The 27,158-nt window shown below is 36.9% G+C and overlaps 1 protein-coding gene across 1 annotated transcript in view; it reads right to left on the bottom strand.

Annotated features, from left to right (window-relative positions):
• Positions 1-27,158, bottom strand: part of LOC306863270 (rab effector MyRIP-like) — a gene marked incomplete at its 3' end in the record, with an annotated part of 208,655 nt that overhangs the window by 50,240 nt on the left and 131,257 nt on the right. The window lies entirely within an intron of this gene.

Here is a 27,158-nt window from a genome sequence, read left to right as displayed (position 1 = left end):
TTTTTCATTTATATTACAACACAGCTTTAAAAACAATTGTGCATGCATTGCCAAAACAGAACTAATGTCTTTTCTCTGCTCTATTACAGAGGGTAAAAATACTTTATAATTAGTCTGTAGTCAGTGCTCAGTGACAACCACTAGGCTGACACTGCTTTATTGCAGACATTGCTCTGTTTTAATGATTGCGCTGTCACTTCTCTATTGTAACTATTTAACATCAATGACCAATTGCAATTAAACTTAAAAATGGCTTTATTATTATAAATACTGCTCTATAATTGCTCATTGACTTTAAGAGTATAATCTTGACTCATTGTGGAGTCATTGTTCTGTAACAACTATTGTGCTGTCACTACTCCATTTAAAGGAGAACACTGTAAAGGTATCTCTCTGACAACTACAGTATGTGCTTCATGACAAAGTAAATTGATGCTTCATTAAAACTGTTTTTTTTGTAACTTTCCACTGTTATTATCCGCATTCCTTTTCTATAAAGAAAAAAAGTAAAAAATGTTTTAAAAATCTAACAAAAGTAAATTAATGTGTAGTATATGGGCAATAAACTGCACATTCCAGCCACAATTATGGTTAAACATAAAGCTCTTAACGAAGAGTCAGATTTTAAATATACACAAATAATTTAAATTTTATTTAGTGTAAAGAATGCAACACAAACTCTTCTCATATTCACATCCAGTCAGGCTAGATTGTGTACAAGATAAAGAGAGACTCAAATATTTGAGAGGAAATTTTCATCTAAATGAGATCTGAATTAAATCTGTGAAGGGAATTCATCTGTGAGTCTGCTGAGCTCCCCGACACTTCCCATGGCAAAAGAGACCATTACCATAATTGACTTTCTGAAGCCGTAATGAATAGAACTTGTGTCCATTGGGCAACATGAGAAGAGTTGGACAGAGATGGATGGTGAGAGAGAATCAGGCACAGGGTGTTTGGGGTTTATAGTAAATTAATGACCAAATTAATATTTTTCAGTTTCTGTGTATTACAGAGAGGAGTGTAAAAAGTGCTGAAAATTATTTTAAATTTAAAGAATGGGTACTGTGTCAAAATGTTCTCAATTAAAAGTCGGAGTATAAAAGTCATCAAAAACATATTTAATTTGAAACTTAAAAACTCTACATTTACAGTAGTTATATTTAGGAAACATGCTCACATACAGTGCCCTCCAAAAGTATTGGAACAGTAAGGCCAATTCCTTTATTTTTGCTGTAGACTGTCAACATTTGGGTTTGATATCAAAAGATGAATATGAGATGAGAGATTAAAATTTCAGCTTTTATTTACAGGTATTTTCATCTGGATCTGATACACAACTTAGAAGATAGCACATTTTGTTTGAACCCACCCATTTTTCATGTTACCAAAAGTATTGGAACATGTGACTGACAGGTGTGTTTTGTTGTCCTGGTGTGTCCTATTAATTGATTATTCAAACAATAAATAGCACTAAATGTCTGTGCTCAGTTTCAGATCCGTGCAGACTGCATTTATAGTTAGTTAGACGTGTAACCAACATGAAAACCAGAAAGGTGTCTATGGGTGAAAAACGAGCAATTGTGAAGCTGAGAGATGATGAAAACTCAATCAAACCATTGCACAATGTCAGTCCTGTGTCTTGTTTCCCCCTCCTCCCGTGTCTCTATGTTGCCTTCCTGTTCCTGTCATTATGAGTTGATTAGTCCCTAGACCTGTTTAATTAGTCCACACCTGTTTCCGTTGATTTCCTTGTGTTTATAAGCCCTGTGTTTCCCTGCCCCTGTGTCCGGTATTGAACGTCATTCTATGTTCGTCTCTCCCCAAGCTCTTCCAAATAAAGAAGTCTTATTGAATCTCCACGCTCCTTTTATCCCGAGAGGGAACGTGACACACAAACACTGGCAATAGCAAGTACAACCATTTGGAATCTCCTGAGAAAGAAAGAAACCACTGGTGTACTAAGTAACACATCTCAAACGGGTAGATCAAGGAAAGCATCTGCAGTTGATGACAGAAACATTGTGACAGCTGTAAAGAAAGACCCTAAAATGACTGTTAGTGACATCAGCAACAGGGGCGTGTCTACGTGGTGGCCAGGGGTGGCACCGGCCCCCCCTGAAATTTGGCTGGCCACCCCAGGTGCCCCCCCTACCAGATGTCTTGCGATAGGCTTGTTTTTAGTTTCTAACTGCATCTGGCGTATTTTGACATGTGTAGGCAGCTGCCTAGGGCCGCTTTCTTCTCTTCTTTATTAATTTTAGGCATTTTAGCGTGATCTAAATGATAGATGTCGAGAGCGCATAATGTTACGCGATCATGTAATGCGCGAGCACGAATCTCTCCACTCGCAAGCGGATTTCCGTCACTCGCACAAAACTGGACGTGTGCTTTTTTATCTACATTGTTCTTTTATGAATTGGCTCGGGTCTCACTCAGATATTGTGTGTATGCTCAAACGTTATCCTCGCATCACTGAAGACCAGAAAAGATTTTTTTTCTAATTCAAGTGAAGAGTAGGCTTTTCTCACTAAATGGAAGCAAGCTGAATATAGTTAGCCTTCTCTAGTTATTAATTTCATTAATACTTATTTTAGTTAAGTGCTTAAATTGTAAATATGCATTTATTAAATTATTTTATGTAGTACATTTGTATTTTGTTGTTTTTGTATATAGTTATAGAAGCATATCAACCAGGTTCCAGAAATAATCACTTCTGAAATAAGTGGGGGTGCTCTCTTAATGCACATTTTCACATATTTTGTTCCTTCTATTGCTATCAATATGATGCTACTTCGAGAGCGAATCCCGCATAAATATGCAGATGTCATTCCCAAAACTTTGCAACGTGTGTGTGGGCCAAAAACAAAGTTAACCAATAAAGCTGTCACTCTTTGTTCATCACAATCTCACAAAGTTCTGTGAGGACCAATGAATCTCACACTGTGCAATTAATAGCCTATATAATATAGGCCTATTAACATCATGTATCCAACCCCTCCCCCCCGGCCACCCTCTTTTAAGGCAGTGCCCCAGACTGGCCCCCCCCCCCCCATTTAAAATGCTCTAGACACGCCCCTGATCAGCAACAATCTCCAGAGGGCAGGAGTGAAGGTATCACAAGTTCGCAGAAGACTTCATGAACAAAAGTACAGAGGCAACACCAGAAGATGCAAACCACTCATTAGCTAGAAGAATAGGAGACGAGCCTCAAAAATTCTGGGACAAGGTTTTATGGACTGATTTTATGGACCAAAGTGATGGAAAGGCTAAAGTTTGGAGAAAGAAATAATCTGCTCATGATCCCAAACATACAAGCTCATCTGAAACACAGTGTACACAGGTGTACATTATAGTACACATTACACAAGTAATGTAATGGCTTGGGCTTTCATCGCTTCTTCTGGGACAGGCTCATTAATCTTCATTAATGATGTAACACATGATGGCAGCAGCAAAATTAACTCAGAAGTCTACAGAAATATTTTGTCTGACAATTTACAGAAAGATGCAACCAAACTGATTGGGAGATCCTTCATAATGCAGCAAGATAATGACCCAAAACATAGTGCCAAAACAACAAAGGAGTTCATCAGGGGCAAAAAGTGGACGGTTTTAGACTGGCCAAGTCAATCTCCACACTTAAACCCTGTAGAGTATGCATTTTACCTGCTAAAGAAGAGACTGAAGGAAGTAACCCCCCAAAACTGAAAGAAGCTGCGGTGAAAGCCTGGAAAATATTAAGTCTTTTTCACTTTAATCTATGTTAATTCTATCTGTTCCAAGACTTTTGGTAACATGAAAAATGGGTGGGTTCAAACAAAAGGTGCTATCTTCTAAGTTGTGTATCAGATCCAGATGTAAATACCTGTAAATAAAAGCTGAAATGTTAATCTCTCATCTCATAGTCATCTTTTGATGTCAAACCCAAATGTTTTCAGTCTACAGCAAAAATAAAGGAATTGGCCTTACTGTTCCAATACTTTTGGAGGGCACTGTACATGTTTTTCAAAAAACAATACAACAGTCAGTTATTCTACTTTAAAATGTGCGTTCTGTGTCGAAATGTCAGCTTTTGTTTTGGTCTATGTGATTCCTCCCACTGCCAATTTACCCAATACATTTCTAACGTTTCACAGATTTAGGACCTAGTTTTAGTGCTAAAACGCTTTGTGAAATACTCTTAGAGCAAAAATTTAGGAGTCCTAAATTTAGGACTGACACGGCCACTATTTTTAAGATTTTCTCCTAAATCTGCGAGTTAGGAGTTACTTTTAGCCTTAAGATGTTTTGTGAATATGGGCCCAGGACTCTTATCGAACGTGTGTAGTTTGGGGTTAGATCAGACATTGTAGGGATAGTGATAACAAGATTAATGTATAAGACAAAATAGCATATGTCAAAATAGATGTGCATTAAGGCTAGGGTTGCCACCCGTCCCTTAAAATACGAAATCGTCCCGTATTTAAAGGTAAAATGATGCATCCGGTATCAAATCAATACGCCCTTTCAGGCGAGCGCTGAATGCGGTAAACCTGCACGGTTTAAACATCTGTCCTTTGAGTACAATGCTCTCAAGATGTAGGGCTGAATGGGAAAGTTATTGATGGGTCTGTCCAATAACTAATGATGAACATGCAGTTTGCAGAGAAGCATTTGCTTACGGTGCTGTCTGAATTAAAGAGATCATCCAAAAAAATTTTTTTTTTCATCGTTTACACACCCACAAGTTCTAAACCTGTCATGATTTCTGTCTTCTGTTGAACATAAAAGAAGATACTTTGAATAATGTGGGTAACCAAACAGTTTCTGGTCCCCACTGACTCTGATAGTATTTTTTATTTAAGTTACTGATGACCAACAGCCATTTAGTTACCCACATTCTTCAAAGTATTTTCTTTTGTGTTCAACAGAAGAAAGAACTTTATGCAGGTTTAGAATAACCTGGGTAAATTATGACAGAATTGTCATTTTTGGGTGAACCATACCTTTAAAGTGACAGACACATCTGTGCTTCTAAAGCAGGGATCCTCAAATCTGGACCAGTCCTGCAGCGTTTAGCTCTAACCCTAATCAAACACACATGAGCATGCTAATCAGAGTCTTCAAGATCATTAGAAAATCACAGGTAGGTGAGTTTGATCAGGGTTGGAGCTAAACTCTGCAGCAGATTGGACCTCCAGAGTAAGATTTGAGGAACCCTGATCTAAAGGTAAAGGCCTATTGTTTTATTCAAATTTGGATATAATTATTAGACATAATTATTACATTTTTAGACATGATTAGGCATATTAATTAATAGATTATAATTAATGTTAGACCCTGTTTGTTAATTTATAATTTATATTAACAAATATATGCATAATTAATAATCATATATCATATACAATTTGGCATTTTAAAAAGTGTAAAAAAATGCTACATTATTTAGATAAAAATGGGAAAAATAATTACATAATAATCCTAATTTAAGCAAATGAATAATAAAAAAAAACAAATAAATAATAAAAATGAATCCCATCCTGGTAACAGCTGCAGAACTGTCAAAAAAGACTATTAATAATTAATAATTATAAATAATCAAATTTAAAATAATATTAATGTGTTCTGTTGCAAGTTTGAACATGTTTTCTCGTGGTTTATTCTCGAGCTATGAGTTCCTCATTATTTGTTTCCTTTCTTTTTGGGGAGGGGGGGGGAGGGGGGAGGGGGGGGGGGGGGGGGGCAGTGAATGGGTGTCCCTTATTTCACCTCGCTAAAGGTGGCAACCCTAATTAAGGCTAGAGCACCCTCACTAATTTCAGAAGCACCCACAGTGATTTGCTTCTGAAACTGGGCCTGAATGTTTAAATGCCAAAGTATTTTTTGTCTTTGGTTTCAGACTGATGAAAAGAGATTTTACAAATAAACTTCCTCAATTAAAATAAATAATTCCTGAGATTGTAAGGCTCTAGTTCAACTGAAACTCATTACTTGAAATGAGCAAATTAAATTCAGTAGCAGTTATTTATAGATTCATTGACTCAAGTCAAGTTCACCAGCATCAATCATGGTTAGAATTGAAATGCATTAATTAAAGCAACTGCTTTAGGTCAAATACTCTATTTTGCGGTGACTGATGAGACATCTTTTTACAAAGACTAATGACCATTGTTGCCACTTACATTTAACATATAAACTACATAAATTATTATCTAATCAATTCAAGTATAGAACCAAGACCCACATTGTTTCTTATTCAATATTCTGTTTCACAAATACATCAGAATATAAAATTTAAATGTTCATTTTTGGATGCGACCATCATTTCATGTCGACTTTAAAGCAAATAAATTTGCAACCTCTGCTTTATATTCTGTGTTCAAGCAAAATAATACAGAAAATTAGATATTATTTTATCTCTAAGCATTAGAATGTTTAGTTCTTAGCATCTCCATGACCCACTTTTAGAAAGAGGATGCAGAATTAAGATCCATAAACGACACTGGCAATGATTTCTGCAGTGAATTATATTATAATATCTGACATAATGTAATGAAGCAGCACCTTGCAGCAGAGAGAGCATTGCCACAATGCTTTTCTGTTCAGATTTTCATTTATGTAATAAAGAAGCCGTCTCACACTGATAAACTCTTTTATGTTCTCGTGAAGGCCTTCATGCATCAAAATGAAGTTCACAAATAGACTGGGTGAAACAGACCGTGTTAAAATTTAAATTACACTTATGATGGCACACACTTTAAACATACTGATCTGCCCACATAGAAAATGGTGAGGTGAGACGTGAAAAATTGCAAAGTTAAATGGACAGCATCTTTAACTGCCCTTCAGTTGTGATCAGCATCTCTATAACAGAACTGGAGTGAATATACACTCGATCATAATTCATGCTGTATATACAGTAGTGAAAATGGCTCTACGTTACATTAGAAAAATGTAATTAGTGTCATCAATTTTTTATATACAGTGCCCTCCATAAGTATTGGAACAGTAAAGACAAAATTGCTCTGTTGGCTGTGGAGTCAAGACATTTACAAATATGATTAAAAGATGAATATGAGACAAAACTACAGAATGTCACATTTTATTATTGGGTGATTCAACACATAGATGTTTTACAAGCTAAGAAGTTCAGCACTTTTAGAGTTTCATCCCTCTATCTGATGTGAGCATAAGTATTGTAACAGTTGCCTCACGTGTCTTTCTAAGTGATCAGCTGTGTCCTGTTGCATTCATTCTTCAGATATTAAAAGCAGGGAATGTGTCGTATCAGTTATATCCATTACTTCTGCATTCTGTATCTTGCATTCGATGATGACACACACAAACCTGGATGAAGATAAGGGAGCTCTGACAATCTACTGTCCTCAGGAGACTTTGACACAGAATTACAGATGCTACACAGCAAGATACAAACCTCTGACCAGCACCAAAAATAGAACCTTTATCTAAGTGATGGGAAAGCAAAAATGTGGAGAAAAAAGGGAACTGCAATGATCCCAAGCATACAGCCTCATCTGTAAAGCATGGTGGAGGTGTTGTTGTGGCATGGGCATGCATGGCTGCTTCTGGAACAGGCCCTCTCAACTTTACTGATGACTTAATGTATGATGACAGTAGCAGAATGAATTTGGAAGGGTACAAAACCATCTTGCCTACCAATATTCAAGAAAATGCCACCAGATTCATTGGGAAGTGCTTCATATTGCATCAGAACAATGACCCAAAACACCCTGCCAGTTCAGTCAAGGAATTTATAAGGGCAAAGAAATGGAAAGTCTTAGATTGCCCAAGTCAATCTCCAGATTTAAATCTGATTGAACATGAATTTCACCAGCTGGAGAGGAGAGTAAAGGCAGAAACTCCCCAAAACAAGCAACAATTGGAATTGGCTGCATTAAAGGCTGGGAAAAGAGTCACAGACTCACTGCTGTGATTGTGCGAAAGGGATCTGCAACTATATAATAGCTTTAAATCTTTTATATCTGCTTTATGTTCAACTGTCCCAATACTTATGCTCACATCAATGAGTAGGATGAACTCTAAAAGTGCTGTTCTTTTTATTTGGTAAAACATATATGTGTTGAAACAGCTAATAATAAAATGTGACATTCTGTAGTTTTGTCTCATATTCATCTTTTAATCATATTTGCAAATGTCGTCACTCCACAGCAAACAGAGCAATTTTGTCTTTAATGTTCCAATACTTATGGAGTGCACTGTATATATTTTATATATACAATTATTTTATATATACTGCACTGTGCACAGTAAATAAAATGTTGATAATTCTGTTAATATATTAAAACAAAATTAATAATTCAGAAATATAAATATTATATATTATAATAATTCTTGTTTTTATATTATTGTTGTTTTTATAACATGCCATAATGCATGGTATGCAACAATTGAGTTAATTTGATTGTATGTGTTTTTGCAACCCTGGTCTAAAATGTGGGCTATACTTTACTTCAGACAGGAGAGATAATGGTCTATTTTTAGTGTGTTATTGGGTGTCTGTGTAATATACACAGCTCTACAGTAAATGAGGACCCATGGTAGAAAGCAGATGGGTTTCATCTTTGTGCTCCTCAGGAGTGCAGAACTACAGCTCTGCTCAGACACACAGATATATATTCACACACCACAGGCCTCATTCCATTCCATTCTAACTGAAAGAACAGCACTCTTCAAACCCTTTGGGCCCTGAGATTGATGAGAAATCGGTCTACATGATGACAACACACACACACAAGCAGGTAAAATGGTAAATTTGTCTATTCAAAGCATGAAGCATGACCCTTCCATCGTTCTTGAAAGATGTGTGTCCAGCCATCGTCAGACATGACATCTGGCAAATGAAAAAATTCAGCATCTGCAGAAATAAAGCACTGACATTATACCCGTCTATAAGCTCTAAATATCCACCATAGCAATGACAGATCTTATAGGGCTGTGGAAAACGATCAAACAGAGATTAAAGATCAAAATTAAAATTTTCTACAATGAAACTCAAGGTAGGTCATAAAAATAGATTACAACATACAGATCATGATAGCTAGAATACAGTAGATTATGAATTCAGATTGAATTATTCCACTGAATTAACCTACAGATTATACGTATTAACAACAACTAAGTAGTCTATATGACCTAAATTGTTAATAATTGCAAAATAAATATATAATAGGTTTCATCTCGAACTGAACACTTCTCAGCATTGTGAGGATTAATTAAACATCTGTTTGGAGGTTAATTGAAGTACACGCACGCTGTTCTCTTTAGAGTCAGCCACATTATGGACAGTTACCCTTCAGCCCTGGAATGAAATCAGTAAAATTACCAATTAAAGGGGATAATAGCAGCACAAGGTGGGAAAACACACACAAATCATATTGCTCACCATTTATACAATAACATTACACTCAAACACAATCGTTTTTTCTTTTTATTATCACTCCTCCGTTTTTCTGTCTTTGAGCTTTTCTTTCAACAGCAGCATGTTCTCTATACTGCTGTTCTCTGCTTGACTACAAGTCATTATACCAGTGATGGGCAAACTTGGCCTTTCCAGGCCACTTTCCTGCAGAGATTTGATCCAACCCTGATAAAACTCACCTGCCTGTAGCCTTCTAGTAGTCTTGAAGACAATGATAAGCTGGTTCAGGTGTGTTTGATTAGGGTTGGAGCTAAACTCTGAAGGAAAGTGGCCTGGAAGGGCCGAGTTTGCCCACCCCTGCATTATACAGTACATCATGAAAACATACATAAAAATGATTTAATTTCAAACATCTGTCAGTACTACATGTAATGAGTTCTATAAATGAATTAATTCTGTCGCAGTGAGCCCAGCACAGACTATTGCCCGGAATTAGCAACATCGCATCTGTTTCACTGCTTATTTTAGCTAACCTAGCTTAATGTGGCTTCTGTGCCCTTAAACAATAGTATTTACACCCTGAGCAAGACTTGTCCTCAGGAGGTGTTGTAACACCCAAACTGAAGAACATTTGAAAAGCATCTGTGTTCTAATTCAAAATCACACTTTACAAAGTAGACAACACATCTAATGCTTCCAGGCAGGGTGAGATCTCACAAACATTTCATGAACAATCCCTTCTGTCTTTTGCTCAGTGACCACAGTTTTCATCACAGCACACTCTTTTTCTCTCCCTCTGTCCAACAAACAGATCATGTCTGTCTTTGAACTATCAGGATATGAAATGTCTATTAATGATAGTAAGAATCCGTATACATTTATTGGTAACAATTAAGATTAGGGAACACTTTACTATTAATCAATGGTTTTCCCTCAATCAAAAGTTTGCTGATGATTGATATTAAGTAAAGTAGTTGTTGTAGTAGTTATGTTAGGTACTGGGCAGGGTTAAGGGATCTAGAATATGGCCATAATAATGCATCAATGTTCTATATAAGGACTTATAAACAGCCAATAAGCTAGTAGGTAATATGAATGCTAATAAGTAAATAGTTAATAGTGGATAGTGTTCACTAATCGAAAGTGTTAACAATTTATTTATACAGCAACTCGCACTTAAATCACACAAGTTTTTCCTGTATCCACCAAAAGAGTTTCATAAGAGATCTCAAACTGTGCTCAGATTGTTTGCAATCAGATGTGAGAGACATCAATATGAACTTAAATCTCTACATTGGCTTTATAGTTATATACCTATACTGTATGTCAATAATTCTATATTTAAAGCTTTCTGAATCAATATACTTCACTATTCCCCAAATTTGTACATTTTTTAATATTTTTAAAACAACAACACCAATAATCATAATAACCACATAAAGTAGTCCATATGACCTAAATTATAATTAATAATTTAGGTCATATGTGCATTATTAAATAGAAATTATCATTTAGAAATGAAAATTGATTACTTTAAAATAATTTCACAAGTTGGTGGGAAAATATCTTTGTTTATTGAGACTGAGAGCATCTTAAAAAGGTACATTTTTTAAATCTCTGTAATGTAATGTCTTTAAATGATTTCCAATGCAAAATCTATAGGTGATTAAAATTATGCCAGTAGTAAAGTAATGGCTAATGATATGAGCAAAGTAAAAGGTTGCAAGTTCACTCCCAAATATGAACACCAACAGTCAGTAACAACAGCGCTCTATCAACATCATGCCTGCGAGCTGATCATTTCATCCCAGGTCACTTTTCCTGTACTCAGTGTACTGAGTCTCTGAGGGTGAAAAGCATCAGCTAAAAATGGAATACCAGAGGGGACAACAACAAAACAAACATTGTACTGCTGTTACACAGAAAGGGATTTCATCATCCTTGGACACACAAGCACCACTCACAGATCACTCTGCCTTTTGAACCATACTTAAGACATGTTCAAGAGAGCAAAAAGCCAATCCAGGTGAAATCATTTGCAGTAATGGCTTCTTTACATGTCTGAGATGACTGAATCTAAATGGTTCTCAAAGCACTATGACTAATAGAGATGACACAGAGCTGTGTAAGAGTGAATATGGTCTGAGTTTGACATCGGTAGCACTCAAATATAGTCCAAAACAATGCCCTGCATGAGTAATAATGTGCTTAGCTGCACTGACTACCGTTTTTTTCCCCCTTACCTTTTAGTGGCGTTGTTGCACAAGGGTTTGGCTAAATAAGATGGTCCAGTTAGCCTTCGTTTTACCTTTTTCAATTTTTTTGTACCGCATGCCATAATCTATACTTGTGTTTGAATTAAAATTATCAATACAACGCTTTAATAGTTCCAATATATGTAAACCACAGGAGAGCTGCACCAGGATGCTCTTATTTGCAGTTGGCAAAGTCCAACAATCAACAGATAATAACTAGTAAAAAGGCATTTATAAATAGGTACTGTAAATATTTGCAGGTAAGACATGATTGACCATAATTCAGGAAATATTATAGCTATAACATCAAAGAAAATGTACCTAGGCTGAACGTGAAAAATGAGCCTGTAGTGGTATTTCTGCAAAATGATATTATGATAAATGATAAAACAAAGTTTTCTGTACCTAAGACCTAAAACAAAATGTTTGACTGGAGTCTGTATGTTAAGCAGTTTTAATTGCAGAGTTAATTGTAGACTAATAGGGGATTTAGAACAATCCCCAACCAGAATGTGCAAGGAATATCAAGCACTGCGATTATTTACAATGCAAGAGTGTCTGTGCATGTCCAGAGCACAACACTGAGATTATCCTCAGGCTTTCCAGATTTCACATTTATGCAGAAAACTCAAATTTAGTCCCACTGGATTGAATATTTACACCATTTACAACATTCTCTCTCTCAGACACAGACTACAGTTCTCAAGAGAAACTAGTTATGATGCAAGACAACCACAAACTGTTACAGACCATATGGCTTTGAAAGCTGGCCACACAGTAAAATTAAACTAACCTCTCTAAAATACAGAAGAATGAGAAAAATATACAATTAAGCTATAAGACTTTAGCAATATAAGGCTATAAAGATTTGAAAAAAATAACAACAGAATTTCAAGTCATCTGAAATTTAAGTTATTATTATTATTATTTACTAATAATATTCCAATCCAAGTGAGCAGTTATGACCAAAATGCAAATCAGTGAGCATGACTAGTCTTCAATAAACCCAAGAGCTACCAATTATGCATCCATATAAGAACAATATTTTTTTCATGAATGAGACACTGTTGCTCAAATACTTGATACACACTCAAGTACATGATAAATACAGCAAAGGAAGATGTCAAGTAAGTGTAGCATCTGCTTATGATCCTTGATGGTCATTGTGGCTTTATGTCTTAAGAGACCACTTTTAGCATTTGACATTGGCTAAATAAGTCACAGACCTGGCCCCACATTCTACATTTATATGGGTGCTTAATTGCCAGTGGTTGTCCCCCCACTGTCAGATGCTAAGCAGAATTGACTATCTGTTCTCTCCATCGGACTTCAAACACATTCCAAGAGAACTAAATGACCCTCGGTACCAGGCCTGGCTGACCAGTGGAGTACAACACACACACAACACACACACGCATAGAGATATTTCCTTTACTTAGACCATAATTATTCAGTTACAAAGGTATCTGGTATAGGCATGTGTTGTTTGTGTGTTTCCTTAATATATTAGCCTAGTGACCACTCGTTATTTGTATTAGTAAGCTCTAAATACTCATATTCGGGTGTATGAATGTATCTCTGGTTTAATATCTGCTAGATGTCTCGTTCTTGATATCAAAATGATCTGTTCTTTATTTATCAAACAATGATGTATATAATGAAATATTGACCTCGTGAAACGCATCATTGTATTCTTATGGTACTGTGGGAAGAATTACACTGATCGAGCAGAACAGTCATAAAACATGCAAATGAGGTGTCAAGTGAGACAAAGAAACACTTTAACGCTAAAACTATGGGCCTTGTTATTGGTCGAACTGACCAGAAATGGGTGTAACTGGGTCAGATAAAACTTCTCCCACACCCAAAAGACGCTCTCTTCTCTTCACCTTCGGCGCCCTGAACAGGCACAAAACCGTGGAAACCTCGCGACTCCCCTTACATGCAGCAGGACACTTTACTCAGCATCAACAAACCAGTGCAAGTAACCGCTTGTTAACTGTTTAGACTCGCTTCTAGGCTTCGACCCCTTTTGATTAAGGTGATGTAATTCTTTGATGGTTCTAACAGGTTGTGTTTAGTTGATGTGCAAATCCGCTCTCTCTCTCTTGCGCGTGAGCGCGTGCGCTCTCTCTCTCTCTCTCTCTCTCTCTCTCTCCATGCCTTCCTTCCGTTGGCATCTATGTTTAATGTGTGTATGTTTGTGTTTAGTTCAATGTTACATGTTCCCCTGTAGTGTAGTTTTTAAACATCCATATGTATTCACACTTGGTTGTCTGTGTCTGCAGCTCACAGAAACGAGGTCACTTTAACGTTCCCGGTTTTGTTACATGCTAATGAGCGATGTATTAATAAGGAAATTATTTTTTCGTGACCAGAGAAATAATTTTCCTTAGAATCAATAGACGATTGAAACTGTCCATACTGCGGACGAACAAATCATTTTATTGTACTATTAATGCTACAATTATTCCTGAAGATTAATAATTGATAACAACCCGTTATGATAAATTATGTTCATCTCACTTTGAGCTAATTTGCTACATAAGTAAATAACAAAGAGTAAATAATTTACTTCTGTTCCTCATTCAGAGCTATCGTCTGGCTTCAGAAGACTTGGAATATACTGTGCAGGTTGTATGAACCACTTTTATGGTGCTTAAACAGGCTTGGAACAACTTGAGGGTAAGTAAAGATTTTATTTTCACTTGAACTATTGCTTTAAGATGCTGAAACTATTTTGTGAGATAAATCTGAGCAACATGTAAACTTTTCTGCATCGTTCATATTGTTCCAGACAGATATTCAGAGAAATTGCACACACTCGCTGCCATCTTTTAACAATTTACTGTTTGTAATCCACAGGTCTTCTGATGTCACTTCTCTGCCGAGTCATTTTTCCAGTTTGCAGTGACAGATAATCAGAGCAGCAATGAGTCAGAGTGTTTTGTCATTTAGATCCAAAGGCTTCTGTCAGATTTGACACTCTGGTGACTTTCTTTTCTTAAATCATTACACATGAGTGTCTCCTGTGGGGTTATTCATCAGGTTGTGCTTGAACACAAGCAGCCATTCAAAATTGGATGGTATGAGTAGAAAATGTTTGAATGTTTACATTTTATTGCTCTTCATGAATATTAATGAATAAATGTCTAATATGAGTTCATAAACATTATTTGACGTAATTGAAAACATGATATTTTTGGCTCTTTCAAAAGAAAAGTCTCATAAACATACAGTTTCATAATTTAAATGTCTGTAAGGTTATATTATTATATTAAATGTCTGTAAGATTATACGATTATAAGTCTGTGCAGTAGATTTCCACCGGTGTTGATTTTTTTTTTTTTTTTGATGGCCGATGCTGATATTTTAGAAAGCAGTGTGGCTGATAGTCAATATAAAGACATACAGATATAAATTATATCACACTATTTAATTTAAAGATAGCAAAAACTTGAATAAAAACTGCTAAAATTAAATGTATATTTATTTTACATAACATTTACTAAATTATTTTTTTAATTGCTAATTTAAAAACGAATATGAAAACAGAATAATTAAGTGGCGCGAGGCGACAAATCTTTTAAAGTAACTGATGCCGCCTCCTATTCCGAATCTTGGAAACATGCTTTGTAGGCTATGCATTGAAAGTGAAACCTAAAAAAACAGCGCGCATAAGAAAAGATTGCACGCTTTCGCGAGCATCAACAAATGGACGCGATCACAGATTGCATGTTTACCAGACGAAACAACCCCCCACGTGAAACTGAAATAATAACCCATGATATTTTGGCCATATTGCCCATTTAAGTCATTCATCCCACACTATCAACAGGCGCGTCATGTAGGATACACTTCTTGTACTTCGTTTGGGCACCACAAGGTGTCACTGTGGCCTCAAAGCTTACCCCTCAACTACTCTGGCTCGATTGCTATTCCTGCGGTAAAACACGCAGGATAATGTATAAATAATTTTGTATAAATGTATAAATATTTTTTTTTTTAAATAAATAAAAAATTTGGAAAAAAATGAAAAAAATACATAAGGAAATAAAATTATAAATAATTATTTATTTTTGCTTTTTTACTTTTCTTTGTATATTTATTTATTTATATATTTATTTATTTATTTTTGCTTTTTTACGTTTCTTTGTACATTTTTTTTATTTATTTCTAATTACGATTGGCATTCCATACTAAACGACTCGTACGAAGCAGTTCAAAGAATCAGTCTCTCTAAACCCCGCCTGTCTGTGAGCCCTCGCTGCTGTGATTGGTCAGATGGCACAGTCCTGTTGTGATTGGTCTACCATGTACAGTGCGAATGACAGCCCATGGGTGGACATTATGCAAATGTGTTACTTCATCCGTAACAGAATAATATTTGAATTCCTAACGACTCGTTTAGGCGATTGCGAGTTGACTTTTATTTGATAGACAATAACTTTATATATCGTGCACTTTCGGTTTCACAACTTTGCTGAAATTTTATGTTTACATACTTCTACATGACACACTGCATGAAAGGTAATATTCGAAAAGGCATAATAGGGGCACTTTAAATAGCCACCAACCAACGCCAACAGATGGCGACAGTGGTAATACACTGATCCGACAAAACCTGACAAACATGTCTGTTGTAGTTTGCAGTGGGAATTGGCCTTCAGTGCACTTAAAGAGAGAATATGCTATCATTTCTTAACACACTTAAGTACACATTTTAAAAAAGGGCACTTTGTAATAATGTAAAATCAATCAATCAAAAATTACTCTCGCACACCTGTAGGTATAGATAGGTGCGTAGGAAAAACACCAACAACAACAAAAATAAAAATCCAAAAGAATAAAAAGCTTTTGCAAGTGTGGATGTGCATGGGATTTATTCTATTTTGTTTTCTAATAATGTAAAAATACAACAATACCTAATAAACTACAAAAGTTATTAAGTTAACAGGAGTAAATGATTCTCTCTTTTACTTTTGTTGTTTGGTTAACATTATTAACACAGAAAACAGAAGGTATGAGGCTGCTGTCACTTTCAGAACTAATGCATATATTCGGTTTATTGACATCCAATTACTGTTTACATTAATTTATATGGATACTTGTCAAGATAAGCATTTTAAATAACTTTGTCTGTATTTGCTCAGAAAGACTCAAAAGGAAATGCAATTTGGTACTCATTAGCTTTGTGAGACGTGGCTTTTTGTGTGCGTCTTTCAGGTGTGTGTGCATATAGATACAATCTATCACAGTGTGTGAGTACTGCATTGAGGTCTTATTTGTGGCACCTTGCTTTGAATGGCTTAAAATCACTTGAATGTTTAACTGACGAGACTTGATTATAAAAATTATAATCATTCTTGAGGAAGCCTATCATTCATATATAGGTGATTATGGTTTTAGAGGGGCTGAAAAGACAGACAGGGGTGCTGAAACCCCGGCTTATCATAAATGCTTGTCAGTACATTCGGCACTACACTAAAACCATATTTCAAAGTAAATAGAACTAAACATTACATTCATTTAATTACATTCAAAGATGTACTTGAAAGGGTCAAAAAAGACTCTCTAGAGTTCAGCTAACTGCATTTATTTCAAATTTAAACTGTTAACATGCAATTAAGTGTCCAAAAATGACATTCAGTTTGCACTTAAGTATAATATTTTAAGTATATTATTTCCGTAAGAAGCTGAAATGGTTTAAAACTTACATAGATCACCTACAAATAAAAATTCAAAATATTTTATTTTATGTTCCTCAGAAGAGAAAAGTAAGACAGGTTCAAAACAACATGAGGGTGAGTAAATGATGACAGAATTAAAATTTTTGGGTGAACTATGCTTTTAAATGACGTAAATTGCTTCTCAGCTTCCTGCTGCCCTGTGAATACATAAAATGATTGACAGGCATAAAGCACCTTATATCTTCAGATGGGCTAAACAAACAATCTCACATTATTGTTTTATACAAAGCCCAGGGCTTTCATATAGATGGCTGTTATATTTCAGGACACTTAATTCAGTGATATGTCTCAAATAATAAGGATATTTTCTTTGAAACAGCTTACAGTACATTTAATGGAGACATGGATCATTTGTTAAAAAGCCACTTAACTGTTACAGGCTCATATGGAACACATCTGCAGCTGCGTTTGAGATAGATGTGCACAACACCAGACCCATACTTTAATTTGAGTATAACGAGAGAGTTACTGCAGGGACACAAATTCATTGCCTGTGTCCCCTGGAGCCACACAGAAACTCAGTCCCACACTGCAGGGTTACACACAGCAGTGGCTTTGATGAGGCTCCAAGCGCACACAAAGCACACCAGCAAATGCACACTACCCCAGGTTACATTTGCATATATGGGCATTGTCTGTGGAATACAAACAATATTGTTATTCTCAAAATTTGTTTTCATCCCAGTCTCCAACAAACTGCAATCATTAAAATGTATGCAAGTCCAAGTTTTAGTGCTAGTTTCTAAATTCACTTCTCCATTTCATCTATCTATCTATCTATCTGCCAGTCCATCTGTCCATCCATCTAAATGTTTATCTGTCATTCCAAACATCTAGCCAATCATACATCCATCCACCCCTCCATCTGTGCATCCATCATTAGGTAAGTGCCAATAAACAAAATAAACTAATTCAAGTGCTACAACAGCAAATTAAAAATTCCCTAACTGTTTTAAAATGGTCAAACCCCGTTAAACTTCCCTGATTAGAGCAGAGGTTTTCAATCTGGGGCTGCAAAGGAGTGTCAAAGAAAAAGTTATTTATTAAAAATAAACAAATAATACGACATTTGATTAAATGAATAACAGTGTAATAAAATTAAATAAAACAATAAGTTTGATTAAAATAATATGCCTAACAGGACAGTAATATAATGAGTAGAAGGAAATAATAATAGAAATGAAATATTTTTCAAAAGTGAACCTGGACCACAGAACCAGTCATTAGGGTCAATTTTCTGAAATTAATTTTCTGAAAGCTGAATAAATAAGTTTCCATTGATGTATGGATAAGGATAATATTTGGCCGCGATACAACAATTTGAAAATCTGAAATTTGAGGGTGAAAAAAAAAATATTGTAAATGTAATGTAAATATTGAGAAAATCATCTATAAAGCTGTCCAAATTAAGTCCTAAGCAATGCATATTACTAATTAAAAATAAAGTTTTGATATATTTAAAGTAGGAATATATTATCCTCATGGAACATGATCTTTACTTAATATCCAAATGATTTTTGGCATAAAAGAAAAATCAGCAATTTTGACCCATATAATGTATTGTTGGCTATTGCTACAAATATACCCATGCGACTTATGACTGGTTTTGTGGTCCAGGGTCACAAATATTATTTCACACATATTCATAAAATCATTTTATACATGAAAATATTTAGCTGCCTTTTGAATTTTAGAATGGGATCCCCTAGCTTAAGGATGATCAATCATATTTGGGGGTCTGTGTCATCCAAAAGATTAAAAACCCCTGGATTAGAGAACAAAACCTTTTGTATACCCAGGGCTTCTGCTCAGCCCTTTTGTGTGAGCTTAAATCATACAAGATAGGAACCCTCAGCTTTAAAAAAAAAACAGATCAGCTTGAGCTGGCTGGGAACACCAAAAAGGATTTGAAATAGTGTTACAAAATTGAGTGTGTGAGAGTGTGTGACTCACCAAACTGAATCAAAGGCTAACTACAGCACAGGAAAACTCACTTAAAACATCAATGAAGTACAGCGAATTATATCAGTAAAAATATCTCTGAAGATTTTCTTCGCTTGCAACATTTTACCTGAAGATAAAAAGGGATCCATGTATTTTTTCTTCCACAGGAATCTCTCGGCTTAAAAAACATTGCACACCTCTATCAAAGCACCAGGGGGCCTTTCCACTGCGCAATCATTGATATGCAGAAAGTGTGTACGTGTTTGAGTGAGAATGAAAGAACAGAAGTGCCTTTGAACAGTGCGCAGTAGGGACATTTGCATATCCTTTAATTGTTATGCATGCATTCTGGGTCTCCTTCAAGGAACCGAACAATTTGCTGCACTAAATATGTGTGCGTACAACATATTCATTTGTCTTTTCATGCAAGGGAACTGTAAAGAAAGAGAGACAGAAAAAGGCAGTGTTTATGGCAGGGTAGAGTGACTTTTTTTTTCAGTGAAATATGACAATGACATAAATTATAAACCAAGTATGAAAAATGTCCAGAGTTTTAATGTTATTAGATTTTTAACAAAAATTCAATTTGTGCCAAGGGGGCGTTTTACCCCACCTATGGGGCAAAACGCCCCCATGGGTGGGATAAAATGCCACCCAGTCTGACAGTTTTAGCTTAAAATTAAAAAAAGAATATAATCATTAATTATTAATTACAAAATTATAAGTCTATTTAAATTAAAAAAAAAAAATTCTTGGTGTTTTAAAAAAAAAAAAGTCTAAAAAGTGACAATGACACACACTAAAGAAATTGTTTTACCCCACACACTAAAGAAATAAAAAAATTATTTCATTCTGAAAATATAATTATATTTTTATTAAATAACACGTACTCTCTATTTACAGGCCCTACTGTTCTCATATCATATATAACTGTGATGTTCTTAAAAACCACAAGCTTTGAAACACTTTTTTTCTTACTGCTGAAAATTAAATAATTTACTGTGAAATCCGTTTTCTCTCCGGTACATCACCAGTGTAAGCTTCATGGTGAAAACTTCTACATCACTCTTTTCAGTGTAGTCCATAGTTACAATAAAAATGTATCTTGACTTTATCTTGCGGTTGTTTTGGGAAAAACAGTGTTTTCCCACTCTACCTTACTAGTATGAAAGCAACTCTATAGTGAATTTATGACAAATTCAGTGAAAAAAGTGCCGTTAGCATAGCAACATGCTAACAGCAAAGTCGAGTCTACTGTGCACTTAGCTTGATTATCCAACCCTCACTGGAAAAATGTGTCTGTGTTGACATTTCTACAAACTGATATTATATTGCTTGTGGCACATTTTGCAATACTTTCAAAGTGAATTGTCTAGTGAGTGGCCTTAAAGGCGCATTCAGTTTTGTAACCTCACCAACTGGGTTTATATGGACCTGAATAATCCATTTTAGTAGCCCAGTCCGTATAAAAAAATCACATGTCACCACGTCAATAGGAATTAATAGGTCAAACCCAATTGAAATTTCAATCAGACAGTAAGGGGTGGTTTAAACATTTTCTTATCTGTTGGATAGGACATGTAAACACTTGATCCGACTGAAAACCAAAAAACTGAGGGTTATGTGCATAACAGAGAAATTACATATAGGCTATTCCACATGCAACAAGCTCTTGTTGTTGAATTATAAGTGTAATAAATTACTCTTGGGTCCTTTAAAATCTCCTATTGTCTGTGAAATGGTGCAGGACAAATATTGTCCCACCAGTCCTTGCTTTAGACTCTCATCCACAGACACCTTGTTTTGGGTAAGGGAAGTGGCATTTTTATTGTTTGATAAACATAAGCAGTGTAGCACTAAGGTTTGTGTGCTTGTTGTCTCCTAATTAGGACCTGAAATCAATAAATATGAAGTCTGCCCTTTAAATCAAAGAAAAGAAGCAGGAGGATGGCTAGTATGCTCATCTTGAAACATCAGGAAACTGTACATTTCAAAAGGTCAAATCAAATTGGAAGCATATAAATGCACGCATCAACCTGATCACTTTATTTAGCGTTCATGTTAACACTATGTTAGGATTCAACAATTGGAATGTTTCTAGTGTTCATTTCAGCAGGTAACTGCAGTGATTTGTATGGATAGGTATGTTTATTTTGTATTTTTTCATACAAATGGACAAAATGTGTTGATCACTAATGAGGGTCTGTTTAAGTTTGACCTTGAAAGAATGTGTAGAGAAAGCAGAAAAAGGACATTGAGAGACTGCATTGTGACAATGAGGGATTTCAGCAATTATGAAAATGTTTGCACAGAAGCTCAGATCCCCTCCCTCTCTACCACAGGCCCTTCTCATCTCTCACTCACCCTCAATACCACCCTCAATACCACTCGCTCTCCTTCTCTCTCCCTCAGCCCTCTCATCTTCAAACGCTACTCCTGAGGCATGGAGTTTGCCTTCTGAATATGAAACTGCTGAGATGTCAATATCTGAATTCACTTCAATTTACAGAAGGGGAAAGAAAGAGAGAGAGCGAGAATGGAAAGGAAAAAGATAAAGGGCGAGCAATGAAAGGGTATTAATAAAATACATAATTTTGACCTCTAAATAGAACTGCTATCATAAATACCCTTCTTCATCCTATGTCGCTTTCTAAACCACAGAGACAAGCCACATGTGAATAAATGGGAGAAACACAAAACACAATTACTGTATGATAAGATGTCTCGCATTCCAGTTGAATAATTAGTTCCAGTTAAAGAAACATTCTTCATGCAAGTACTGTATGTGAATGCAAACACAAGTTCTACACAAGTTCTCTTGTTTCTATCGTAACCTAGGTTCCCAGAGATATGGAAACGAGTACTGCTTTCCTGGCCGTGCTATGAGCTGCACGCCTCAGTCGCTTCATTCGAAGAAATCTGAGATGTGGCGGCGAAGCGGCCACTTATATAGTCAGAGGCCCAGCCCATATTGGCGGGCTATGGCGGGCTGCATAGCCATAGGCTCGCTCATCTCCGCCGCCGAACCATTGGTTTGTTTTTATAGCACTGCACAAACCAATGGACGTGCAGTTTCACTGCGTGATTGAAAAGGCTTCAGTTGAAGAGAAAAAAGGAGTTTTTCCCATACAGCGTCTTACGACGCAGTACTCGTTCCCATATTTCAGGGAAGCGAGGTTACGATAGTAACCAAGTACGATACTGTACTTACTAATGTATATACATGGTAAATATGTAGTACTTACAGACAAGTGGGTACAAACAGGCACGCCCTTACAGTATCCGTAAATGGTAACTAATAAGACACATTACTGTACATACTAATGATATGTACATGGTAAATGTGTAGCACCTACAGAAAAATGTGCTATTATGTGGTAACGAACAAGACACATACTGTACTTGGTATATACGGTACGCTCGGTAAGTCCAAACCTTACCTACTTAGAAGAGGACTGTTTTTTAATTGCTTTTGTTGGACTGTTAATGCTAAATTGCTCTCCACAGCAGTGCTTACAAAGTTTGAAAAACTGGTAATTCCTTTTTATGTAAAATGGTGCACTTTAATTTACAGTCCTATTTCCATATACTTACTATGTAAGTACTGGTGTATGTACCTATTAGTTAATGTAGAATAAGTTATGCGGAACTCTGCCAATGCCACAGCAAATGCACGCTCACCTCTACGCTTAAGCCTAACGTGAGGGACTACCAACAAAGCCTGGTCACAGGATCGTAGGCTTCTGGACGGAGTGTAGAGATGAAGAAGTTCAGAGAGGTAGACAGGGGCTAGGTTGTGTAGGGATTTATATACAAAGAGGAGAATTTTAAAGTCTATTCTCTGACAAACCGGCAACCAGTGTAAGGATTTAAGAACTGGGGTGATGTGTTCATGTTTACGCCACTTTAAAAGAAGTCTGGCCGCAGCATTTTGAACAAGCTGAAGACATGCTATTTGACACTTAGATATAGGTATAAAGAATTGCAGTAATCTAGACGAGACGTAACAAAAGCGTCAACAGCCATTTCTAGAGTTTTAGGAGTGAGAAAATATTTAATTTTGGACAGTAAGCGAAGCTGATAAAAACTGGATCCGATAACAGAAGAGATATGTTTATCAAATTTTAAATGCTGGTCAACAAGAACTCCTAGGTTCCGAACCCATGAGGATCTAAAAACGGATAAACTTTCTAACTCAGGGCTTATACACTGAGAGTTCTCATTGGGACCGAAAACAATCTTGTCTTCATTTAGGAAGAGGAAATTTTGGGCTAGCCATGATTTCACCTCCTCTAGACATTGCAGAAGAGAAGTAATCGCAGTGGAATTGTTTCTTTTGATTGGTAAATAGATCTGAATATCATCTGCGTTGAAATGAAAAGACATGCCATGTTTACGCAGAATAGAGCCCAGAGAGAAAATAGAGAGGGAGCTAAAATCGAGCCTTGTGGAAGGCCACAGGTCAGAGGTGCAGGGGAAGAGGTAAAATTACCCAGCTTCACTAAAAACTTTCTGTCAGACAGGTATGACTGAAACCATTTCAGGACGTTAGATTTTAGACCTAACCAAGACTCCAATCTAGATAATAGTGAGGAGTGGTCTACGGTATCAATAGTGGGCGATAAATCTAGAAGAATAAGAACCACAGAGTCTCCGGAATCAGTAGAGAGGTAAATATCATTTAACACTCTCAACAGGGCAGACTCAGTGCTGTGAGCAGACTTAAAACCAGATTGAAAAATCTCATAAATACAATTACTTGACAGAAAACATTGAAGTTGATTCAGCACAATTTTCTCAAAAACTTTTTAAATGAAAGGTAAGACAGAAATTGGCCGAAAAGTTTTTAGGACAGAGGAATCCAGTGAAGGCTTCTTGAGCAGAGGAGTGACCGTAGCGACTTTAAGACTGGCAGGAACAGAGCCAGTTTGGACACACTTATTGATAAGAGACATCAAACATGGCCCAATTGAATTGATAATTAATTTAAAAAATCTCGGGTGAATGATATAGCTAGAACAGAATGAGGGTTTAAGCTTGCCAATCACCTCCTTCAATTACTGGAGATTGATAGGTTCAAAAGCATCGAAAACGGCAGAGGCAGATGACATGATTGAAGAGACAGTTAAAGTTAAAGTGGGGCAGACACTAAGTCTTAAGTTAGTAATTTTGTCACTGAAATATCTCAAGAAGCTTTCACAGAGGGCAACAGAGGCAACAGACAAAGTGTTAACGGAAGGATTAGTAACAGATTGAATAATTGAAAACAAAACCTTAGGTTTAGAGTGATTAGTTTCATAAATTAGAAAAATATGCAGCTTTCGCAGATTTAATACGTCTGGTAAGATGTAAAAGAGTCTCTGAACATTTGAAGAGAGATATGCAGCCTGTTCTTTTTCCATTTTCATTCTGCCTTTCTACAATTTTGTTTTAGGAGACGGGTGTCAGAGTTATGCCACAGTTCAGATTTTGGTTTGTGCTTGTGAGGCTTAAGGGGAGCATTTGCTACCTTAAGCCAGGCAGAATTCATGAGGCTAAGATGTTGATCAGCATCCAAGTCAGATAATGGTTGAACTGTGTGATATCAACTGAATGGTGCAACTGTGAGCAGCATTCAGCAAAGCACAAGTTGAAATTTGTGCAAAACGGAGGAGAGTAGAACCGAGACAGAATTGCAGGTGTAGTAGAAAAATGAGAGAGATCTGGAAGAGTCAGTGAAAATAGTATGGGCTTATGGTCCGAGATCATAAAATCTGAGAGAACAATATCTGTCACATCAAGCCCAAATGACACTACAAGATCCAATGTATGGCCCTGAATAAGAGTAGAGTCACTGATTCACTAAAATAGATTAAAAGCGTCAATAAGATTAAGAAAGTCATGTGATAGGGGGTTTGACGGACAGCAGACATGGATATTAAAATCGCCCACCAATAGAAAGCGATCGTAATTTGTAGGGCTGAACCAGAATATTCGATTATTCGAATATTCGTTGGGTGGGTTGGCATTCAATCTTCAATTTTGAGATTCGAATATCCTTTTTTTTTTTTTCTCGAATACCTGGCATCCCCCGTGAAACGGTTCTCAACTTGTCCGCCTGGCTGAACATCTGCACCGGCCAATGAAAGACGTTTGTGCTGACCTATAGCATGCATATATATGAGCCCGCTTTTAATATGAGCGCGCTTGCCGCACATCTACATTTGAAATAATGAACTTAAGCGCGCAAAAGACGCAACATGTGAACGGACCCTCTGCTATCACAAAACCGAATGCGATGCATGCGTTTTCTTTCTGTCAACTGTCCCGAGATGCGAGCGAAAGTCTTGGGTCAGCGTGCTGTAGCTCTTGTAGTGCAGACGAGATGCGCCGATATGAAGCCGCTTTGAGACCACAACGAGAGTGAAAGAGAGAAGACGCGGTCCAGCCGAATCACTCACGCTGTTTTCAAATGACTGATTTAATCTGATATTTTGTGTGGATTTATTTACTCATCTAACCTACATGCTATATTTTAATAAATGTTTGCAAGAATTTACCTCATTATAAACTCGAAAGCTGTGGGAATGAGTAAAACTATGCGATATAGGCCTACACACAAATTCAGGACCTGATTAAATATAACTCTATTATACAGAAATTTGTAAAATAAAATTCCATGACTTTTACTAAACTTTTCCAGGCCTAGAAATGGCTGTTCGCTTCCGTCTCGCTCTGTTAGTTTATTAAATATTTATTAATTATGAACGTGTCGCATGTTGTTATGAGTGAGGCTCCCGTCACGCCCCCTCTGCACCACCAGAGGGAGCCATCCCCAGAGTACTAACCTCATTCGAACTCAGTTTCCCATCATCCCTCATACCTGGGCCTGATTGCCTTGCCACACCTGCACCTCATTTACACACACACATATAAGCAGCACACTTCCACACACACACCGCGAAGTCTTGATTTGCCCTGGCTGTCATTTCCGAGCGTTTACTTTCCGTGTTTACTTTGGTTGCTATCTCTGCCTGGTTCATCGACTCTGTGATTCTTCTCTGGTTGCCCCGACTTGGATTGTTACCCGGACTCTGACTATTCTGCCTGTTTATCTGACTACGATTTCTGCCTATTCTACGTTGATTCTACTGCCGGTGATTTACCCTGTTCTGTCTGACTATTCTGAGAATAAAGAGCTGCAAATGGATCCCTCTCAGTCTGATGTTTCGCAACAGAAGACTTCGCCAAACAGCGATCCAGCAGCGCTTATGCAGCTGACCACCGAACTCTCGGCTCAAGCCTCGCAACTCGCGATGCATCAACATCAGCTGCAGCGACTCACCACCCTCACTGAGGAGCTCGTTACAACCTTGCAAGGTTTGCACATAGTTCAACCACCAGTCGTTGCTAACCCGCCACCTGTTCCTAACAATCCTCCTGTCATGCAAACTACTTCTGTCAGCCCACGACTCGCCTTTCCCGAGAAGTTCGGCGGGGATCCAACCAAATGCAAAGGTTTCTTATTACAGTGCTCACTCTTCGTCAATCAGCAACCCTCACTATACCCCACTGAGTCCAGCCGCATCGCTTTCGTATGCTCTCTGCTCACCGACAAAGCTCTGGAGTGGGCTACGGCAGTATGGAGGACCGATGGTTCAACCTTCCCCACTTTTGCTTCCTTCCTCCAACACTTCAAGGAGGTGTTCGAACATCCAGCTGAAGGAAGAGGTGCAGGAGAGCAGCTTTTGACACTATCGCAGGGAGGAAGGACTGCGGCAGAATATGCATTAAGATTTCGTACTCTGGCAACACAAACTACGATGGTGGAGGATACCCTGAAATTGC

This window comes from Barbus barbus (assembly GCF_936440315.1).
Source record: "Barbus barbus genome assembly, chromosome: 44".
Taxonomy (NCBI): Eukaryota; Metazoa; Chordata; class Actinopteri; order Cypriniformes; family Cyprinidae; genus Barbus; species Barbus barbus.
This window is presented reverse-complemented; position numbering and strand designations above follow the sequence as displayed.